General features: G+C 45.4%; 1 protein-coding gene and 1 pseudogene across 11 annotated transcripts in view; both read left to right on the top strand.

Annotated features, from left to right (window-relative positions):
* Positions 1-22,034, top strand: part of STIM1 (stromal interaction molecule 1) — a 248,022-nt gene that overhangs the window by 144,862 nt on the left and 81,126 nt on the right. The gene's annotated exons all lie outside the window — the stretch shown is intronic.
* LOC100345306 (keratin 8 pseudogene) lies at positions 5,474-21,957 on the top strand (annotated as a pseudogene).

Raw genomic sequence — 22,034 nt, 5'->3', positions numbered from 1 at the left:
CCATGAACAAAAAGTTGGAAAGGAAAGTAGGGTCCAGGTAACAAAACTGAGACATGTGTTCTTGCTGAAACCGGCAACTCTGGGTTCTTGAGCAAGGACACAACCATAAAAGTATCTGGAATTTTGGTTACACTGACCTTCAGAGGACCAAAATTTTTTGTCTGCTGAGAATAGAGCCATGTTCCTAGTGGTGAATGAGGCCTAGAAGTATCCTGGTCATCATTCTAGGGCATAGCCACAGGACTGGAGAATGGATGGCACAACAGTTAAAAAGGTTGTATAATTCAAGATCTACAAATTCTTGGATATCTTTGTCATCCACTCCTCCTTTTTTCACATTCTGCTGAATTGCTTTGTCAATGAGGGGCAGAAGAAAATGTTCTTTTTGGAGGAATGTTACCACAACAAGAAGCTCATCAGCACAAACTGTTCTAAAATAACACAGAAGCTGTTGCCCCGCTCTTCCCTGCCCCAGTGGTGAGCTGTTCTTTTTCAGCATAGCTTCCTGCCTTGGCTTCACTGCTCTCCCTGCAATCTCAGACCACTTGTGGCTAGTGAAGCCTGTTGCTCTGGGTCTTCATGGCCAGTCACAAGCTACTGTCAAGGAGCAAAATGTGTGTGCTTAAGTCAGTCTGAATATATGTGAGACAACCTTGAAGTTCAAGATCTAACTAGAAAGTTGGGTAGATAGCTCAAGGCTTAGAATAATGGGTGATGGATGCTACGACTCCAGGGATGAAATCCTAGGTGTGCTGGTCATTAAGGACCTGAGATTTTTATGATTCTCCCAAAAACATTGGTGATTACTGAGGAACTTTAGTAGAAATATGAAGTGATGTTCTATTAAGACTATTTATTCAGCTTCATAAGAGTAAGTTTTACAGATAATTGATCTGAACTGAATATCTACCTCGGTTCTAGACTTTTTTTTTTAAGCCATTTTTGAAGTTAAAGTTTTTTTTCTTACAGATTCCTGTGACCAGTGTTATATTTCTTTGTATAAATCTGTCTTCAGGGCCTTATGCATTATTAGCTGAGGACCTAGATTCCTCTATGTACTGTCTGATTGCTTCCTATTGTTTTCCTGTCTCTTCTTTGATTCATTCTCATTTCTAATTGCTGTATCTACTCTAGAGTGAACTGTGAGATTAGTTATGGTAAGTGGAGACTCAGCAGACATATAGAAAATATATGTAGGGACAGCTAGTTTGGCTATCCTGGCACAGTGCTTTCTGTGCTTGCTTCTGTTCTAGATTGCAGAGATTGGGAGTTGTGGGCCATTCAGGTGAGCCACATAGCACTACTGGTGATGGTACCCTTCTTGCAAAGCTAGGAGGAGTGTCTATCAGGCTGGTTGGATGGGAATTCATGACCTGTGTTCTGTTTAGGTCTCTGTGGGGGGACACTGTCAGTGGACAAAGGATTTGTTCCAAGTGGGACAGTACTGTGAGGTTGTGCTGATGGTCTGAGGTGGACAGATAAGGACCTGCCTAAAACCACTGTCCCCTTGACCAGGCTGGACTCTTTGGGAGCAGTATTATTTTCCTTTCTGGTGCTTACATGGAAAATTAGGGAATTTGTTCAGCTGTTAAACAAATTCTTATTGAATACTTATTATGTGCTAGGCACTGTGCTAGAACTAGGGAGTCTCTAGTGAACAAAGGAGATAAGATGCCTGCTCTTAAGGAGTTTGTGTTCTAATGATCTAAATGGCACAGGTGGTTAAGTGATAAGGAAATTGTTAAAAGACTTGTTTATTTGTTTATTCAATTATTTGAAAGGCAGAGAGAGAGGGAGAAAGATATTTTCCAATTTTGAAATTAGGCAGAATTGTGATCAGATTATAGTAGTTTGGTGACTTTTCTCTTGATTTTTCTCAGAGTAAGATGGTGATTAATGATTTCTACCCTTGCAAGGTTGTTGTCAGGCTTAAGTGAGGAAAATGCTGTTAAAAGTTCACAACACAGGGGCTGGTGTTGTGACGTAGTGGGTTAAGCCTCTGCCTGCAATGCCAGCATCCCATGTGGGTGCCGGTTCGAGACCTGGCTGCTCCACTTCCAGTTCAACTCCCTGCTAATGGCCTGGGAAAGCAGTGGAAGATGGCCCAAGTGCTTGGGTCCCAGTGCCCATGTGGGAGACTTGGAAGAAGCTCTTGGCTCCTGGCTTCTGCATGGCACATCCCCGACCACTGCAGCCATTTGGGGAATGAACCAGTGGATGGAAGATCTCTCTATCTCTCTCTCTCTTTGAAGATATTAATTATTTCTTTGAGACATAGAGTAACAGAGAGAGGGAGACACAGAGAGAAAGATCTTCCATCCACTGATTCATTCCCCAAATGGCCTCAACAGCTGGAACTGGGCTGATCCTAAGCCAGGAACTTCTTGCACGTCTCCTATGGGTTCAGGGGCCCAAGCACTTGGGCCATCTTCCACTGCTTTCTCAGGCCATCAGCATAGAGCTGGATTGGAAGAGGGGCAGCCGGGATACCAACAAGCACACATATGGGATGCCTGTGCTGCAGGTAGAAGCTTAGCCTACTATGCCACAGCACTGGCCTCTCTCCCTCTTTCTGTCTCCTCTCTCTGTAACTCTGTCTTTCAAATAAATAAAAAATAAATCTCAAAGTTCTCAGTACAGAGGTGGCACAGTGAGTTGTTGCTGTTTGCAATACCCACCTCCCCTGGCAGAGTGCTGGTTTCAATTCTGGTTAGTCCATTTCTGAACTAGCTTCCTATTAATGCATCCTGGGAGGCAGCAGAGGATGTCTGGAGTGCTTAGGTCCTGCTTCCCACAGGAGAGACTCAAATAGAGTTCTGGACTCCTGATTTTGGCCTGGCCCAGCCTCAGCTGTTGTGGGCATTTGGAGAGTGAACCAGTGGATGGAAGGTCTCACTCTTGCTCTGCCTTTCAAGTATATGAAAAATAAAAATGAATAAGCATTTAAATGGTTCCCAGCACAGAGAACTCCAGTATAGAAAATAAGCAACTCAGTTACAAAATGAGGTAATATTTGAAACAGAAACTTCACCATAGAATGTATATGGATGGCAAACAAACATGAAAAGATGTTCAATTAAGATACTACCAGAGGGGCTGGTGCTGTGGCACAGCGGGTTAACACCCTGGCCTGAAGCGCCGGGCATCCCCAATGGGTGCCAGTTATTGACCTGGCTGCTCCACTTCCTATCCAGCTCTCTGCTATGGCCTGGGAAAGCAGTAGAAGATGGCCCAAGTCTTTGGGCCCCTGTACCTGTGGGGGAGACCTGGAAGAAGTTCCTGGCTCCTGGCTTCAGATTGGTGCAGCCCCAGCTGTTCTGGCCAATTAGGGAGTGAACCATCGGATGGAAGACTTCTCTCTCTCTCTGCCTCTCCTCTCTCTGTGTAACTCTGACTTTCAAATAAATAAATAAATCTTAAAAAAAAAAAAAAAAAAAAGATAGGCCGGCGCCGCGGCTCACTAGGCTAATCCTCCGCCTAGCGGCGCCGGCACACCGGGTTCTAGTCCCGGTCGGGGCGCCGGATTCTGTCCCGGTTGCCCCTCTTCCAGGCCAGCTCTCTGCTGTGGCCAGGGAGTGCAGTGGAGGATGGCCCAGGTGCTTGGGCCCTGCACCCCATGGGAGACCAGGAAAAGCACCTGGCTCCTGGCTCCTGCCATCGGATCAGCGCGGTGCGCCGGCCGCAGCGCGCCGGCCGCAGCGGCCATTGGAGGGTGAACCAACGGCAAAGGAAGACCTTTCTCTCTGTCTCTCTCTCTCACTGTCCACTCTGCCTGTCAAAAAAAAAAAAAAAAAAAAAAAAAAAAAAAAAAAAGATAACTACCAGGGAGATGCAAATTAAAACCGCAATGAGATACTACTACATACCTATTTGAATGGCTCAAAGTTAAAAGTGGACTATATCCGACGCCGCGGCTCACTAGGCTAATCCTCCGCCTAGCGGCGCCGGCACACCGGGTTCTAGTCCTGGTCGGGGCGCCGGATTCTGTCCCGGTTGCCCCTCTTCCAGGCCAGCTCTCTGCCTGTGGCCAGGGAGTGCAGTGGAGGATGGCCCAAGTGCTTGGGCCCTGCACCCCATGGGAGACCAGGAAAAGCACCTGGCTCCTGGCTCCTGCCATCGGATCAGCGCGGTGCGCCGGCCGCAGCGCGCCAGCCGCGGCGGCCATTGGAGGGTGAACCACAGGCAAAAAGGAAGACCTTTCTCTCTCTCTCACTGTCCACTCTGCCTGTCAAAAAAGAAAAAAGAAAAAAAAAAGTGGACTATATCAAGTACTGGATGAGGAAAAAGTGCTTCTAGAACTCTTCCTGATGGAAATGCAAACCTCTCTGGAGAAGTTTGATAGTTTCTTATAAATTTAAATGTAACTATATATGTCTCAGAAATTCTAGGTGTTTGCCATTATAGCTAAATAAAAATTTGTATTCATACTACAACCTGTACATGAATGTTTATAGTGGCTTTATTCATATAACTAGACAAAAGTCACATGTCCTTCAGTGTGTGAGTGGATAGACAAATTATGGAAAACTATTCAGCAATAAAAAGGAATGAGCTATTGATGCATACAACAAAGATGAAGCTCAAAGACATTATGGTGAATAGAAGAAACTAGTCTCAAGAAATTAGGAACTAGATGATCTCATTTATGTGACACTTGAAGAAGGGCAAAACTATAGGAATGGAGATTAGACAGGGGTGACTAGGGGTTTAGGAGAATGAGGAGGGTTTTATTACAAAGGGAATCTTTGTCCAGATTGTGGTGGTGGAGGAACTATACATTTTAGTATCTGACACATAATTCAAGCTCAGTGAATGTTACTTTTCCCTTTATCTTATTCTGTATTTCTAATAAATTGATCTGCATCTTACAATTGTTATTTTTTTTATTTTTATTTTTATTTTTTTTTGACAGGCAGAGTGGACAGTGAGAGAGAGAGACAGAGAGAAAGGTCTTCCTTTGCCGTTGGTTCACCCTCCAATGGCCGCCGCGGCCGGCGCGCTGCGGCCGGCGCACCGCGCTGATCCGATGGCAGGAGCCAGGAGCCAGGTGCTTTTCCTGGTCTCCCATGGGGTGCAGGGCCCAAGCACCTGGGCCATCCTCCACTGCACTCCCTGGCCACAGCAGAGAGCTGGCCTGGAAGAGGGGCAACCGGGACAGAATCCGGCGCCCCAACCGGGACTAGAACCCGGGGTGCCGGCGCCGCTAGGCGGAGGATTAGCCTAGTGAGCCGCGGCGCCGGCCTACAATTGTTATTTTAATATTTATCTGATTGATATATTTCACCAAACTGTGTGTAAGTCCCTTTAGGATAGGAGCTAAACTTATCTGATCTGTTTTCCCACAGTGCTTACCTAGAGAGTGGGAGTTCAGCTTAACATTTAAGCCACTCACACCCATATCATAGTAGCTGGCTCCTACTCTGGACTTTAGTTTCCTGCTAATGCAGACCCTGGGAGGCCCTGATGATTTCTTTTCTTTTTTTTTTTTTTTTTAAGATTTATTTTATTTATTTGAAAGACAGAGTTACAGAGAGAGGTAGAGACAGAGAGAGAGGTCTTCCATCCATTGGTTCACTCCCCAGATGGCCGCAAGGGCTGTAGCTGCACCGATCCAGAGCCAGAAGCTTCTTCTGAGTCTCCCACGTGGGTGCAGGGGCCCAAGGACTTGGGCCATCTTCTGCTGCTTTCCCAGGCCATAGCAGAGAGCTGAATCAGAAGAAGAGCAGCCAGGACTAGAACCGGTGCCCATATGGGATGCTGGCACTTCAGGCCAGGGCTTTAACCCACTGCACCACAGCACCACTAAGTACTTAGGTCTCTGCTACCCACATGGGAAACCTAAATTGCAATGTTGGCTTTGGCTCTGGCCCACCCCTTACCATTGTGGGCATTTGAGGAATGAACCAGTGAGTAGGAGTTCCCTCTCTGTTCTTCTGTTTGCCTCTCAAATAAAGAAATCAAATCCATTTTAAAAAAACATTATGTGGGCACCTGGAAGCAGCTCTTCCGGCTCCGTCTGCACCCTCTGCCTGGCTCGGCCCTCCTGCCTCTGCTCCAGCCTCCACCATGTCCATCCGAGTGACCCAGAAGTCCTACAAGGTGTCCACCTCCGGCCCACGGGCGTTCAGCAGCCGCTCGTACACGAGCGCGCCCGGTGCCCGCATCAGTTCCTCGAGCTTCTCCCGCGTGGGTAGCAGCTTCCGGGGTGCTGGCATGGGTCTGGCCGGGGGCTACGGTGGTGCACCGGTTGGGGCCGGGGGCATCACAGCCGTCACAGTGAACCAGAGCCTGCTGAGCCCTCTGAAGCTGGAGGTGGACCCCAACATCCAGGCGGTGCGCACGCAGGAGAAGGAGCAGATCAAGTCGCTCAACAAGTTCGCCTCCTTCATCGACAAGGTGCGCTTCCTGGAGAAGCAGAACAAGATGCTAGAGACCAAGTGGAGCCTCCTGCAGCAGCAGAAGACAGCTCGCAGCAACATGGACAACATGTTCGAGAGCTACATCAACAACCTGCGGCGGCAGCTGGAGGCGCTGGGCCAGGAGAAGCTGAAGTTGGAGGCGGAGCTTGGCAACATGCAGGGGCTGGTGGAGGACTTCAAGAACAAGTACGAGGATGAGATCAACAAACGCACGGAGATGGAGAATGAGTTTGTCCTCATTAAGAAGGACGTGGATGAAGCTTACATGAACAAGGTCGAGCTGGAGTCTCGCTTGGAGGGGCTGACGGACGAGATCAACTTCCTCCGGCAGCTGTACGAAGAGGAGATCCGCGAGCTGCAGTCCCAGATCTCCGACACGTCTGTGGTGCTGTCCATGGACAACAGCCGCTCCCTGGACATGGACGGCATCATTGCCGAGGTGCGTGCCCAGTACGAGGACATCGCCAACCGCAGCCGCGCCGAGGCCGAGAGCATGTACCAGGTCAAGTACGAGGAGTTGCAGACCCAGGCTGGCAAGCACGGGGATGACCTGCGGCGCACGAAGACCGAGATCTCCGAGATGAACCGGAACATCAGCCGCATCCAGGCCGAGATCGAGGCCCTCAAAGGCCAGAGGGCCACCCTGGAGGCTGCCATCGCCGACGCCGAGCAGCGTGGGGAGCTGGCCATTAAGGATGCCAACACCAAGCTGGCCGAGCTGGAGGCCGCCCTTCAGCGGGCCAAGCAGGACATGGCGCGGCAGCTGCGCGAGTACCAGGAGCTCATGAACGTGAAGCTGGCCCTGGACATCGAGATCGCCACCTACAGGAAGCTGCTGGAGGGCGAGGAGAGCAGGCTCGAGTCTGGGATGCAGAACATGAGTATCCACACCAAGACCACCACTGGCTACGCGGGTGGGCTGAGCTCTGGCTTTGGGAGCCTCGCAAGCCCTGGCCTCAACTACGGCCTGAGTTTCCAGTCTGGCTTCGGCCCCGGCGGGGGCTCCAGCTCCTTCACCCGCTCCAAGGCCGTGGTGGTAAAGAAGATCGAGACCCGTGACGGGAAGCTGGTGTCCGAATCCTCCGACGTGCTGGCCAAGTGAACGGCCACGCCCCTCCCCCGGGGGCCTCTCGGCCCAATCCCCAGCCCACCCTGGGGGGAGCCTACTGCCCTCTTGCCCGTGCCCCCAGTGAAGAATCAATGCACGTCTTTTTCAAAATAAAAACTCAGCCGGCTCTAACCCGGCCCACTTAAAAACAAAACAAAACAAAACAAAACAAAACAAAACAAAACAAAAAAAACATTATGTGCCTAATCACTTTGTTTGGTGATTGACCAATACTATAGCAGAGATGGTAGTCTTTTTTTTTTTTTTTTTTTTTTAAGATTTATTTATTTATTTGAAAGGCAGAGATAGAAGTCCGGCGCCATGGCTCACTAGGCTAATCCTCCACCTGCGGCGCCGGCACCCCGGGTTCTAGTCCTGGTCGGGGCACCAGATTCTGTCCTGGTTGCTCCTCTTCCAGTCCAGCTCTCTGCTGTGGCCCAGGAGTGCAGTGGAGGATGGCCCAAGTGCTTGGGCCCTGCACCAGTATGGGAGACCAGAAGGAAGCACCTGGCTCCTGGCTTCGGATCAGTGCCGTGCACCAGCTGCAGCATGCCGGCTGCAGCGGCCATTGGGGGATGAGCCAACAGAAAAGGAAGACCTTTCTCTCTGTCTGTGTCTCTCTCTCTAACTCTGCCTGTCAAAAAAAAAAAAAAAAAAAGGCAGATTATATATATATATAGAGAGAGATCGATCAATCAGTCTTCATCTATTTGCTCGTTCACTCTCCAAATGGCCCCAGTGGCCAGGGCTAGGCCAGTCTGAAGCCAGGAGCCAAGAGCTTCTTCCTGGTCTCCCAGGGGCTCAAACAGTTGGACCCTCTTCCACTGCTTTCCCAGACCCATTAGCAGGGAGCTGGATTGGAAGTGGAGCACCTGGGAGTTGAACCAGCGTCCCTATGAGATGCTGGCACCACAGGTGGAGGCTTAACCTTGTATGCCATAGACACCAGCCCCTGAGATGGTAGTCTTGAGTAAGGATTTCTTCACATGTTTTGGGAGGTGAGGATAGTTATGTAGCAGTGTGAGCTCAAGAAACCACAAGATTCACTTATGACTGTTAATTAACAGTCTGTGGTGTCTGCTATAAAGGTGCAACACAGGGTCAGGGGCTTGTGATCTGGAGTCACACAGACTTGGCTCTGCCACTTAGCAGCAGTGGAAACTTGGAGAAGTTACACAATCTCTTTCAGTCTTAGTCTCTTTATTAGAAATTGGAGTAATAGTACGTACTTCCTAAAGCTGTTGTAAAGATTCAAAAAATGATTCATATTAAGCACTTAGTACAGTGCCTGGCACATTAAGAGGGGCTAGGTAATATTTTTGGTCATTATTATTATTGATATTATTATCATTAGGAAGAGCATACATTTTGTTACAAATAGGCCTGTACTCAAAACCTGGCTTTGCCACTTACTGGCTTTGTGATCTTAGGCGAATAAATTTACCTCACTGAGTCTTGATTTTTTTCAGCTATTTGAGGAGCATAATTCTTTGTGGAGTTGCTGTGAGAATTCAATATAAGCAAAACTTCAAGCACAATGCCTGGCACATGACAGATGTTGAATCTATGTTTTTCCCTCCTTTGGCAAGATAGTACAGATAAGTGAGGCCTAGCCTGCTTAACAAGAATTCCAAATGAGCTCTCTCATCATCCAATAGCACCACAGCATTCAGCTATGAGAGCCACCCTCAGCAGTGTGGCTGACCTGACTAGGGCCAGAACACTGCAGGAGGTAGTTCTAGTTTTGTCTGAGTGGTTGATACTAAAGGAAGGGAGCATGATGGAGCAGAGTCACACATGTCTAAGGGCTACAACTTCTCTTGCAGCTCGCTCATTTTCCTACCTATCCCTGTGTACTTTAAAAAGGTCTGGCTTTGAAAAAAGGTCTGGAAGAGCACTTCTGGTTTTTCCCTACCCATCTGGAAGGCTAGATTTTGAACAGCAAGGCCATATTATAGTACTTTCATGAGGCCTCCTGGACTTCAGCAGGGTAGGAACTGGGTTGTTTCCTGTTTTATCATTGTTTTGCTAGGAGACACGCTAGTTCTTGGGAGGCTGTGGGAACTGAGGAAGATAGAAGCTGGAAGCTGAGTTGTTTTCTGTTTTATCATTGTCTTGCTAGGAGACACGCTAGTTCTTGGGAGGCTGTGGGAATTGAGGAAGATAGAAGCTGGCACCAGGTAGAATCAAGGTTGCGAGAATTAAAGCCTGAGGGTAGCAGTCAGCTGGTCCACTTGCAATATCCAAAGGGCCAGTGGGAACTTGGACTTGATAGAAAGTAGTGTATTCATATACACAGAGGTTAGCCCTTTTCTATGGCTAGTGTGGACTAATTTGAATAAATAGCTGTTAAGTACAAAAGTTACTACCATAATTATTAACAACTATTGTTCCTCTTCAGTGATTTGGGCCTCGTGCTTTTATATCCAAATAGCTGTAGCATAGCCCTAAGTGTTCCTCTGCCTCACCAGCACATGTAATACATGCTGCCAGTGATCTTCATAAGCTGCATTTTGGTTCTGTGTCTCCTTTGTGATTTCTGTTTCCTATTTCCTAGGTCTCCCTGTGCCTAACCCTCCATCCTTTCAAATCTGGCTTTAGCCTTTCTGAAGATTCTCTAGACATATCTCCTACCACTTTGGTCTGGCTCCTATTCTCTTTATTTTAGACTTCTGTGTTGATTCCCAGTCCCCTTTCATTGTTCAGGTAGTTCTTCTTACCTGGAATTAACTTCCCATATCCCTCCCTACAACACCTGTGTCTAACTTAATTGTCCTCTGGAATATGCCAGCTGCATTCTTCATGAATCTTCTCTGACTTTGCTGTCCTCACTATCCTCCCTCGTGTCAGTCCTAATGCCTATAGCACACAAGTCCATGCCACTCAATTTAGCACTTAATTGGACATTGTCTTCTTTTGTGTCCTAATGATTTTGATTGTGTTGTTCTGCCTGTAAGTTTGTCTTTCTGTCCTACTATAGGAATTACCAAATAGCGCATCAGGTTGCTCCTACCTTGTAAAGGGAGTGTGGTGGAAAGGGAGCATTGTACCGTATGCTATGCTGTGTGCCAGCTGATTACATAAATAGTTTCATTTCGTCACCAAGTGCCCTGTGAGCTAGGTGTTAGTAACTGTTAGGAAAAGAGGCAGATGGGTACCGCCTCACATGGGGCATCAAAATGTTAGGAAAAGAGGAACAGAACAGAGAGGAGACAGAATACGAACTCACAGCCAGCCTGAATTTATTCAGAGAAAATAAATCTGCAGAGGTCGACCAACTGCCATCATGCTCACAGACTGAACATGTGGCAGAGGCCCTGACCCCAGCAGGCTGGGCCCTTTTATATCTTAAGGTGGGCTAGGAGTAGGGGTTGGGGGGGCAGTAGGCCAAGATGAGCTTCTCCATAACAGTTCTTCAGGTTTGGCCCACTGGTTTCCAAACCTGGGGAAGAATGCAGAGAGTAGGGTGGGGAATAATAGACGGTATGAGACTGAACTGATCTCTTGAAAGAACGCAGGGGTAACAAGAAGCCCAAAATGACTGAGGCTTATGTCCTTGTTCCATCAGTAACCATGTTATAGAGATGAAACTATAAGTGAGTGAGTTACTTTTGCTTGCTTAATTAATCAAAATTGTAACCTGCCCTTCAATGCCCCCATAATTGGGCTTTAGTGCATGTGACTAGTTCATGCTACACTGAACTCCCTTGCTCTATGCAACAACTCTCCCAAACATGCTCTTCATGTCCTACCACTGAGCCCTTGCTTCAGATAAATCGCTATCTGCCATCCTTCTGCCTCCCATTTTGCTGATAAAAATCCTGCTTGTCCGCCAAAGTCTAGATCAAAGTCTCAAACCTCAGTAGTAGTTGTATTTTTTTCACCAGAAATTTCTTTGTTTTGGGGGGCTGCAATCTGCTGTTTATAATGTCTAGTAGCATCCCTAGCCCCAGTACATTGTATGCTGGTAGCAAACCTCACTCCACCACAGAGTCAATCAAGAATATTGCCAATTAGTCTAGTACCTGCTAACACTAACCGATAGAATAAATAAAGGGGAGAGTGATCCAACATGGGAAGTGAGATACTCAGCAGACTCATAGAATGGCAGATGTCCTAAATAGTACTCTGGCCTCAGAATCAGCCCTAAAGGCATTCAGATCTGGCTGAAAAGCTCATGAGAGTATTTCAGGCATGGAAAGCCAAGACACTCTGGCAAAAGATCTCTGTGAGTGAGATCTCAGTGGAAAGAACAGGTCTTCAAAGAAGGAGGTACCTTTCTCTGAAGGGAGGAGAGAACCTCCACTTTGACTATGACCTTGTCTAAACAACATAAGAGTCGGAGAACTCAGAGGGCTTCCATAGCCTTGGAAACTCATGACTGGAGCATAGGGAGATTACTGATGCCATAGACAGGAGTGTCAATTGGTAAAGTCAACAACAGGAGTCACTGTGCACTTACTCCTCATGTAGGATCTCTGTCCTTAATGTGCTGTGCATTGAGATTTAATGCTATAACGAGTACTCAAATAATATATTTCACTTTGTGTTTCTATGGGGGTGCAAACTGTTGAAATCTTTACTTAATGCATACTAAACTGATCCTCTGTAAAAAAAAAAAAAAAAAAAAAAAAAAAAGGAAACTATCAACTCCCAACTTGACTCTCACTGGGATTAAACATGACAATAGGTCTGATCTGATTTCATCATCATTAAAAAAAAAATCATCTATTATTTTTCACTTTATGTTTCTGTGTGGGAGAAAACTGTTGAAATCCTTACTTAATGTATACTAAGCTGATCTTCTGTATATTAAGATAATCGAAAATGAATCTTGATGTGAATGGAAGGGGAGAGGGAGTGGGAAAGGGGAGGGTTGTGGGTGGGAGGGACGGTATGGGGGGGAAGCCATAGTAATCCATTATTCGTACTTTGGAAACATATATTCATTAAATAAAAGTTAAAAAAAAAAAAAGAATATTGCCAATTACAACTGTCAGTTGCTCTGAGGGACAAAATTGCCCATAGTTGAGAACTATTAGTCTAAACTAGATGTTGTTTCCTCTAAGAAATCTTGTTTGTTCCTCTCTCATGTTCCAGAGAGCTTTGTGTGACCCTCACATTTGGCAAGTTTCGCTCAGCATTATAATTACTTGGGCCTCTCCTTATCGGTTCTACTGGGTTGTGAATTCCTCTAGGGAGCTGTAACCAGGTTTCATTCATCATTGTTTCTCCCTCTGTGCTTGGCAGAAGGACTTACACATAAAGGTCTAAGTTGATGTTTTTGAATTTTGAATTTGAAGGCAAAGATCCTATCTTATCATTTTGTGCCCCTTTGCTTGTTTCCCTAGGACAGACCACAAGTATAGACTTGGCTGGTAAACAGCAGGGGGATAGGTATTTGGATTTAGGGTTCCCCCCCAGGATAGAAGCTGAGTCAGTGTTAGGTTGTTTCTTTGGAGTTGACTTGGTCTGGGCTTCAGGTATGTTAGTGTGTGACCTGAGTATCTGATCTCTAAGACCTAGACATGCAGTGTATGACCTAGTGGTCTGATCTACCCTGGGACCCAGGCATGTTAGATGTTTGATCTCCTTTGGGACCCTGTCTCCTCCTCTATTCTGTGCTGTGATTTATGTACAGAATCTTGATGGAGGTAAAGTTACTGCGGTTAAAATAGTAGGGAATACTTAGAGAAAAACACGTACTGAAGGGGCATAAGTGAAGAAAAAAGATATAGCACTGGAAATATTGAAATGCTGTATGGCTGAGTACAAGTATGCACTTTTGTAGCAAAAAATATGACAGCATTAAGTGTACTTTTGCTAAAATTTTATGACTTTAGAAAATTTCTTTTTTTTTAAAGATTTATTTTATTTATTTGAAACACAGAGTTACAGAGAGAGGTAGAGACAGAGAGAGTCTTCTATCTGCTGGTTCACTCCCCAGATGGCCACAACGGCCAGAACTGTGCTGATCCAAAGCCAGGAGCCAGGAGCTTCTTCTGGGTCTCCCACATGGGTACGGGGGCCCAAGGACTTGGGCCATCTTCTACTGCTTTCTCAGGTCATAGCAGAGAGCTGGATCAGAAGTGGAGTGGCTGGGACTAGAACTGGCGCCCATATGGGATGCTAGTGCTTCAGGCCAGGGCTTTAACCTGCTATGCCACAGCGCCAGCCCCTTAGAAAATTTCTTAAACACTGTGAACTTTCATTTTCTGACAAATAATAATAATCGTTATTTCAATAATTCCTGCCTTAGAGGATTGTGACAGAGATTAAATGAAATAATGTATATAAAATGCCCACTCTGTGGTCTTCATCCTTTCTTCCCTCCCCGCCTCCCTCCTTCCCTCCCTCCTTTCTCTCATTTCTCTCCTTTCTCTCCTTTCTCTTCCTTCCTTCCTTCCTTCCTTCCTTCCTTCCTTCCTTCCTTCCTTCCTTCCTTCCTTCCTTCTTTCCTTCCTTCTTTCCTTCCTTCCTTCCTTCCTTCCTTCCTTCCTTCCTTCCTTCCTTCCTTCCTTCCTTCCTTCCTTTTTGTAGTTGGCACTGCTTAGAAGCCAAGATTTGAAAGTATTGTGAGAAAACTGTGGTGGTAATTCCCTCTGACTCTCATATCAGCGGCCTGGATCAGTTTCTTGACCTTAACTCTGTAGAGCTCATATGGGGAGTTGCAAAGACAGCTGCCCAGGTAGCCCTCATTTTATTTTTCTGGATTTATCTTGTGCTCAGGGTCTCTAGCTGATTCTCACTGCCGCTATAGCACTCCCAGAGGCCATATTGGCCGCTAGAAAGCAGTTTTCCCTTTGGGCTCCAAAGTCAATTCTGAGTGTAGATTTTTACTGCTTCCTCTTTCGATCTTATTATTATTATTATTATTATTATTATTTCAGGAAGAGTGGACAGTGAGAGAGAGAGACAGAGAGAAAGGTCTTCCTTTGCCGTTGGTTCACCCTCCAATGGCCCCGCGGCCGGCGCGCTGCAGCCGGCTCACCGTGCTTGATCATATTATTTTAAAAATTTTATTGTATAAAATTGATTCTAGGTTTCTTTTAAATTTTTTATTTTTTATAATTTATTTTATTTTTTAGCTATTTGAAAGGCAGAGGGAGAGAAAGAGACATAGAGGGAGATACACACACACACACACACACACACCAGATTTACTCCCCAAATGCCTTTGAACAGCTGGGGTGGACCAGTTTGAAGTTAGGAGACAGGAACTCAATCCAGGTTTCCCACATGGGTGGCAGGTTCCTGACTACTCGAACCATCACCACTGTCTATAGAAGCTGGAATTAGGAGTGGATCTGGGAATCTAACCCAGATACTAGGAAATGAGCTGTGGGCATCTCAAGCTTTGTCTTAACTGCTACACCAAATACATGTGCACGCATGCACACACATACATACCCACACACATTTCTGTTTTCTGGCTCCCTGCCTCCCTACCTTGTCCTGGTACAGTCACTGTCTTATCTCATAGCTCATAGAACATTCTCACCTCCTACCCTTATTTCAGGCAGAGCACAGATGGAAGTCTGCCGAGGCCCTTGGGAAATGATTGTCACCATGACTGACATCATTCTCCAGATGAAACTTGCTCCTTAGGTTAAAAAAGTACTGTCCTTGTTTTTCTTTTCTTTTTTTTTTTTTTAAAGATTTATTTTATTTATTTAAAAGAGTTTCAGAGAGAGGTAGAGACAGAGAGGGAGAAGTCTTCCATCCACTGGTGCACTCCTCAAATCATTGCAATGACCGGAGCTGAGCTGATCTGAAGCCAGGAGCCAAGAGATTCTTTCTGGTCTCTCACATGGGTGCAGGGGCCCAAGGACTTGGGCCAACCTCTGCTGCTTTCCTAGGCGCATTAGCAGGGAACTGGATTGGAAGTGGAGCAGCCAGGACTCAAATCGGAGCCCATATGGGATGCTGGCACTGCAGGCCAGGGCTTTAACTTGCTGTGCCACAGCCTCTCCCCCACCCCCATTCCTATTTTTCCTTGTAAATAATTGTGGGGTGGCTGAATTATTCATTGACCAAGAGTGGTTTATAGTCTCTAGCTGCTTCCTTTGAGTTCAAATTCTATGCCCCTGCTAATGTACTCACTCCTAGCTTTTCTGTATTTCTTAGAATAAGTTATTTGCACATTGACCTTTTAAAAGGCTAAGCATAAGTTTGTTGTCTAACATGGGTTCAGATTCAGTGTACTAGCTGTGTATTAGCTGTAAAGTCAGGTATTTTGGAGCCACACTTTCCTCATTTATGAAGCAGAAAATGAAAATAAGATACGCTTTGCCATTGATGAGTCCTCAGAGTGGTGGGAGAGACAGATGTATAAATAGGCAATAACAATTACACATTAAAAAAAATGTATTGGGCCTGGCATTGTGGTGTAACAGGTTAAGCCACTGTGGCACCAGCATCCCATATGGGTGCTGGTTTGAGTCCCAGGTGTTTTACTTCTGATTCAGCTCCCCTGCTAATGTGCCTGGGAAAGCAGTAGAATTTGGTCGCCAAGTCCTTGGGCTCTTTTGCCCACCTCAGAAGCCAAGATGAAGCTCCCAGCTCATGGCTTCACATAAGAGTTACAGAGAGGGGCCAGCGCTGTGGCACAGCGGGTTAATGCCCTGGCCTGAAGCGCTGGCATCCCATATGGACGCCGCTTCGAGACCCAGCTGCCCCACTTCCAATCCAGCTCTCTGCTATGGCCTGGGAAAGCAATGGAGTATGGCCCAAGTCCTTGAGCCCCTGCACCCACTTGGGAGACTCGGAAGAGGCTCCTGGCTTCGGATCGGCGCAGCTCTGGCTGTTGCGGCCAACTGGGGAGTGAACCAGCTCTATCTGCTTCTCCTGACTCTGTGTAACTCTGACTTTCAAGTAAATAAATAAATCTTAAAAAAAAGAATTGTTAAACTTTAATTTAAATAAAAAAGAGTTACAGAGAGAGGAGAGAGAGAGAGAATATGAATGCCTTCCACCTACTGGTTCACTCTCCAAATGGCTGTAGTGGCCAGGACTGGGCCAGACTGAGAAAGCAGGAGCCTGGATCTCTATTTTGGACTCCCTTGTGGGTGGTAAGGTCCCAACAGCTTGGGCCATCTTCTGCTTCTTTCCCTGGTACATTACCAGGGAGCTGGATTGGAAGTGGGGCAGTCGGAACTCGACCTTGTGCACTTATGAGTTGCTGGTATTGCAAGCAGTGGCTTAACCTGCTGTGCCACGATGCAGGCATTGAAAATTACACATTAAAAAAATTCAGTTTTATTTTCTTAAAAAATCTTATTTATTTTCACTTTATTTGAGAGAAAGAGACAGACAGACCTTCCATCTTCTGGTTCATACCGCAGATGCTTACAACATCCAAAGCTGGGCCAGGACAAAGCCAGGAGCCTGGAGTTCTGTCTTGTCTCCCATGTAGGTAGCAGAGACCCAAGTAATTGAAGCAACACCTGCCTCCTCCCAAGGGTGTGTATTAGTAGGAAGCAGAATTATAAGTAGAGGAGCTAAGCCTTGAATCAGGCACTCTGATATGGCATGCAGGCATTCCAAGTGGTATCTTAACCACTAGGCCAAATGCCGGCCCTGACAATAGCACATTTTAAGGGATACATTTCACAGGAGACTGTGGGGATTTCAAGAGGAACTGGGGTATGGTGCTCTAATATGTACTGGTATAACAGAAGATACATTATCAGCCAGCACTCGGGCAAGGGTACAATTCCAGGCAAGCTGAGTTACACATCAGAGGAGTAGGCATAGTTTGTAATCTGTCCCTTTGCCTTAGCCAGATAGAGGATGAGGCAGCAGCTCCCACAGATGGTACCCCTCATGTTTCCAGGAAAATCCAGACGGTGGCATGCTTTGACAGACTGGGAATTCTTTCTTACTAAGCAGGCTGTTGTTTTCCTTCCTCTCCTTTTTGTTGTTGGGTCTGCTTTGTCTATTCTGGATGGCAAGCCTGTTGATGACTGAGATTAATTATACTTGTAAGGCTTCTCTGTGTATGTGCAAATGCCTATCTGTGCCTTTGTGTTTGTTTCTTTGTATGTATACATAATTTTGTGCTTGTGCGGGTGTGTGTCTTTCTTTAAATATGTCTGTGTGTATAGCAAGGTGTTGGGGGAGGGGAGGCGCACTGAGCCAAGGAAGTAGGGACTGAGAGAAAGTCCACAAACTAGGTCAAAGTTTAAGGAGAAGGTTAGAGGCAACGGGTTCGACCTGCAGTGTTGTAGATAGGACCTGAAGAAAAAAAGAGAGCAAAAATATAATCATGAGCCCAAAGGTGCTCTTTGCCCAAGCAGGATCTGGGCCTGTAAAGTGATAGGCAGAATGCAGGGGCCATCTAGCAGCCAGGAATGGTCAAGCCAGCAGAGAGAAAAATCCAGCGTCGGGTATTACACTTCTGACTCTTCATAAGGAGAAATTGATAGCTGGCTCCCAAGGCTCTGCTGGCCTTCAGACTTAACTAGTGTTGACATTTGTTTGTGTGTTTACTCAAGTGTCTGTGCACATTCAGTGTACTTCATGACATTAGGAAGAACTGCTGCCTATTCACCTGATGATAAATGGTCCTCCTGAAGTTCATTCTTGTGTTCTTTGTCCCTTCTCCTTCTCCAAATATATTTAGTGTCTGCTCTACAGATGCTGAGTGTACAGAGACTAGTAAGACAGACAAAGTTCCTGCCTTCAGAGGACTCACATAGTACTGAGGCAGAGAGACACTCGTGTCCAATCCTGGTAGCCACCATGACAAGAGATAGGCTCCACATGCTCTCAAGGTGCAGAACGGTTGACCTCTGTGAGAGTGTGGAGAAAGACTACTCTGAGCAGGTGATGTCTGAAATGGATTTTAGGAGGTGAATAGGGGTCTCTGTAGATCATAGAGGTGCAAACAGGTTTCAATAGTTACATTATCTAGCTTCCGATTTCCTGTTGGTGCCCATGACATTAGGCCCTCCCAGATATAGGTCCTTGTAGGCTTGCACTGCTGTGCAGGCACTGACTGGATGAGGGTTGTGCCCTCCTGCATCTGGCCAGGGGCACTGTGAGGAGGGAGAGTAAGATTACAGGTTGCTGGGGCTCAGAGGCTGAGTGGTGGTTTAGTCAGAATAAACAAAGATCAGTAGTGTGAGACCTTTTGCCAAGGGCCAGAGTTCAGAATTATCAAATGTTTATAAAGCGTTTTCTACATCCAGGCACCATGATGGATTATGCCTTAAACTGAGTTTCTCCACTGTAACAGGGAGGTAGTGTCATTTGGCAGGCTCCAGCTGACAGAGTGGTAAGTGGCATAGATGGGATTGGATTCTGTGTCTGTGAGGCTGTTTTTTCTACAGGACACTTCACATGTTTTCTGATATCGCTGTCTGATGAGCAAGCTCCCTGATTAGTTGAGAGTGGAAACCTCTGTGAGGTCTCAAGCAGGATAGTGGTGGAGGAATTGAAAAGAGAGCCGCTGTGCCCTTTCTTTGGGATTGTGAGGTAGCATTTTCCTCCACATTGAGTGGTTCTTGCCTTCAAGGACAGGCCATCCTCTATATTTCTGTCTTACCTGTATGATTTCAATGTATCTGGTTAATATTTGCATCTTTTGATCCCAGTACAGGACCTACCACATAGTAGCTGCTCAGGAAATACTGGACCAGTCAAATGAATGAATGAATACTTTTTTTTTTTTAATATTTATTTGAAAGGCAGAGTAATAGAGGGAGAGACAAGGAGAGACAAGGAGAGAGAGAGATTGATCTTCCATCTCCTGGTTCACTCCCAAGATGGCCACAACGGCCAGGCCAAAGCCAAGAGCCAGGAGCTTCATCTGGGTCTCCCATGTGGGTGCAGGGGCTCAAGGACTTGGGCCATCTTCCACTGCTTTCCCAGGCAGATTAGCAGGGAGCTGGATCAGAAGTGGAGCAGCCAAGACTTGAGCTGGTGCCATTATGGGATGATGACATCACAGGTAGCAACTTAACCCGCTGTGCCACAACACTGGCCCCAGAATGAATACTTTTTAATAAAGGCTTCTGAAACCTCTAATGTCTGCATCCCTAATGCCTCCTTTCTGCTTTCTCTTATGGTATTATGCTACTCTAATAGGAGATTTTGTTCTTACTGACTGTGTGTGTGTGTTTGTGTTGCACAGTGAAACATAATCCTGCTTCTTAGAGTTGATTAGGAGCCAGAGCTTCTTGAGGAAGGCATGAATTTGTCTTTTTTTTTTTATATTCTCTGTCCCTAAGCTCTTCACACATACCTACCCCCTTCCCCACCCCTAAGGTAACCCTTGTGACTTATAAGGAAAAAAACACGATGAGCTCTCAACTCTTACCAAATTGATTGAAATGGGTATTCTAGGGGCCAGTGTTGTGGCACAGTGGGTTAAGCAGCTGCTTGTGGCACTGGCATCCCATATTGGAGTGCTGGCTGGAGTCCTGGCAGCTTTGCTTCCAATCCAGTTCCCTGCTAACGCACCTGGGAAAGCAGCAGAAGATGGCTCAAGTACTTGGGCCCCAGCCACACATGTGGCAGACCTGAATGGAGTTCCTGGCTCCTGATTTCAGCCTGCTCAGCCCTGGCCTTTGAAGCTATATGGGAAGTGAATCAGAAATGGAAGATTCTGTCTCTCTCTGTCTGTGTCTCTCTCTCTCTCTTATTCTTCCTGTCCAAAAAAAAAAAAAAATCTTAAAAAGAAATGGGTCTTCTATTTTGGAAATGTAGTCCAGGAAGTTTTTCTGCTTTTGAGTGCTTGGCTGAGTTTGTGAGTCACTCAGGGTCTTGGAAAGCTATGTATAGGCATGGTAGTATGGGAGAAAACTAGATGGAAATCAAAGTTGCCTCTTGTTCATGTGGATTGCGAGAGAGAGAGAAAGAAAGATTTCTCTAGTGCAGGAAACCAGAATGGAGGGAGGATTAGGTGCTAGTCCAGAGGTCAGCAAACTATGACTCACTTCCTGTTTTTCTCACAGTCTGCAGATTAAGAAAATGTAGTGGTTTTTACATTTTTAAATATTGGGAGGGGGAATCTAAGGAAGAATTTCATGACATGAAGTTTGTAACATTCAGATTTCAGTGCCCATAAAGAAAGTTTTATTGGCATTCACTACCACTTATATATTGTCTATGACTGCTTTTGAACAAGAATAACAGAGTTGAGTAGACATGAAAAACATTGTATGGCCTACCAAGCATAAAATATTTACTATCTGTTCATTTACAGAAAAAGTTTGCATGGCCTCTGGTCTAACCTATCAATTATTTTAAATAGCTTTATTGGTATATAATTCACATACAACTCACCCATTTAAAATTAATGATTTAATTACTTGACCTATACTCTGTTGTCTTCCAGGGTGCACACTAGTAGGAAGCTGGAATTGAGAGTGGAACTGGGATTTGAACACAGACATTCCAGTATGGGATACAGATTCCAAGTGGCATATTAACCACTGCACCAAATGTGCACCTCAAAACTCGGAATTTCTAATGCCAATTTACCAAGGGTGCAACATAACAGAGACTCTTCCATGTTGTTATAAGATTATCAATTTGTAAAACCATTGTAGAAAATAATTAGTCATAACAGAGCAGTTGAAGTTGCACATACCTTGACTCAGTAATTTCATTCCTATTTGTTTTTTCAAAGAAAAACTCTTACACAGGTACACAAGGAGAGAAATATTAAGAATGGTAATTACAACACTGTTTTTAGTTACACCATTGTTTTCATTGCCAGGGCAATGAAACATCCTTAAATGTCAGTGAAAACAAACTGTAACTACGTGGATGAATATTATGGGCAATTGCTAAATGAAGACTTAATGCATCAGAATATAATAAGTATTTTGAATAAACAAGGATAGTCCAATCATAGGAAGGTCAATGTCAGGCAAAATGAAACTGAATTATATTTTAAATGTGTATCCCTATGGGATAAAGTCATAGGGAAAAGTAAAGGAGAGATTAACACCCAATTCTGGAGAGTGGTTCTAAAGAAGAGGAAGGGTAAAAACAATCAAAATAGAGCTCCCTTGCACTTCACAGTTAATGTTCTGTTTCTTAAATTGATGTTGGCTACACAAAGTGTATTATAGTATTCTTCAGAAAGCTTTAAATTTTGAGGGTGTCCATTTTATTTTTGCTGCACATGTTTTTGATGTCATATCTAAGAACCATTGTTAAATTCAAGGTCATGATTACTTACTCCTGTGCTCCCTTTTTAGGATTTTAAAGGCCTCTGAAGTGACAGCAAACTGAGTTCTAAGTATCACTTCAGCCAATATCTGTTCTATCCCACAGTATTTTCATTTCTTTTGGAGGAACCGCCACTGTTTCAGTTGAATGGAGGCAAAATTCACTCAAAATTATCCATAATTCCTCTGCTATGCCATATCCATTGTTAAATCCTTTAGGTTATACCTTCAGAAAATATATCCCAAATCTAACCATTTTTTAAAAAGATTTATGTATTTATTTGAAAGGCACAGTTTTATTTTAATAGAAAACTTTTTTATTTA

The sequence above is a fragment of the Oryctolagus cuniculus genome, chromosome 1 (assembly GCF_964237555.1).
Source record: "Oryctolagus cuniculus chromosome 1, mOryCun1.1, whole genome shotgun sequence".
NCBI classification, from domain to species: Eukaryota; Metazoa; Chordata; class Mammalia; order Lagomorpha; family Leporidae; genus Oryctolagus; species Oryctolagus cuniculus.
Note: the sequence above shows the minus strand (reverse complement) of the source record. Positions and strands in the feature narration are given on the sequence as shown.